Below are 1136 nucleotides of genomic sequence, written 5' to 3' on the forward strand. Positions count from 1 at the left end.
CCCGCGGCGGAGTGATCCTTCCGCTGCGCGAGCTGGCCGGGACTTCTTCCGCGCGCGCCGCCGAGCGCCGCCGAGCCGTGGGGTGGCCCGGGCCTCGTTTTCTGGCGGCAGAATCCCTCCGCGGCGGCCGTCATGAGGGCCGCTGGCCCTGCGCGGCCCTTCCACCGCGGGCGAGGCGCGGGCGGCGGCGGGAAGCCTCGCTGAACCSCGGCCCGCCGCTGCGCCGCCCGGCGTGAGGCGGCGGGGGGGCGGGCGCAGGTCACGGTGCTGGTGGGAGGGAAGGCTGCGTTTTGTTTGGGGAGGCGTATCCTTCCGCCGCGGCGGCGGCGGTCACACCAGGCTCGGCGCGGCCCGCCGTGTCCCTCCGCCACCGCGGAGCGCGCAGGCAGGAGGTGCCTCTCTTCGGACGGCCGCGGGTTTCGTAGGAGCGAGGAGAAGAAACTTCGGAGTGCGGTGGCTGTAGGGGCCGCTTGCCTGCCCGGCCAGGAGAAGGCTCCCTGCAGAGAAACGGGAAGAAGAGGAGAAGGCGGCAGGGGCGGCGACGACGGTGCTCGCCGCCGCCCGGCAGGGTCTCCGCGAGGGAGCCCGGCGGACTCTTTCTCGCGGGTCCCGGCGGAGGGATCTCTAGGCGGCTCCTCCGCCGCCTCCCCCCTGCATCGCTCGCCCCGCGGCGCCGCCATCTTGGATTTTAATCCGCCATTTTTTTCCTCCCCCCACTTGGAATTATTTTTTTTATCATTACTGCCGCTTTTTTTTCCCCTCTGTGTTTTTCCTTCCTTCCCCTCCTTCCCTTCCTGGCTTAATCTTCTCTTCTTCCCCTCTCTACCGTCCTTTCTTCTCCTCCCCCTTCTCTCCTTTTTCTTTGATGATTCATTTTCCCCCTGGTGGAGACCGGGGCAGCACCGGCGGCGGCAGGGGACCCAGCGCGGCGGCACGGCCGGAAGGTGAGTGTCCGCCGCCCGGCGGCAGCGGCGGCGGGGGGGTGCCGCGGGCGGGGCCCCCCGGACGAGGGACACGCGTGAGCCGGGGGCGCCGCTGCGCGTGGGAGGAGGCGGCCGGGGGTGCCGGGGGGGTTGCGGGCCGCCCCCCCCCCGGTTGCGGGGACGTGGCGGGTGGGGGCGGCTGTGCCGCGGGCG

General features: G+C 72.1%; 1 protein-coding gene across 2 annotated transcripts in view; it reads left to right on the forward strand.

The window, feature by feature from the left end:
* Positions 1–208: 208 nt before the first annotated feature.
* Positions 209–1136, forward strand: part of KMT5B (lysine methyltransferase 5B) — a 29933-nt gene continuing 29005 nt past the window's right edge. For both annotated transcript variants that reach the window (XM_085298448.1, XM_085298449.1), the window contains exon 1: positions 209–944. The gene's annotated coding sequence lies outside the window, so the exon portion shown is untranslated. The remainder of the gene's footprint in view (positions 945–1136) is intronic.

This window comes from Rhea americana, unplaced genomic scaffold (assembly GCF_003343005.1).
Source record: "Rhea americana isolate MKP2758 unplaced genomic scaffold, rheAme1 scaffold_139, whole genome shotgun sequence".
NCBI classification, from domain to species: Eukaryota; Metazoa; Chordata; class Aves; order Rheiformes; family Rheidae; genus Rhea; species Rhea americana.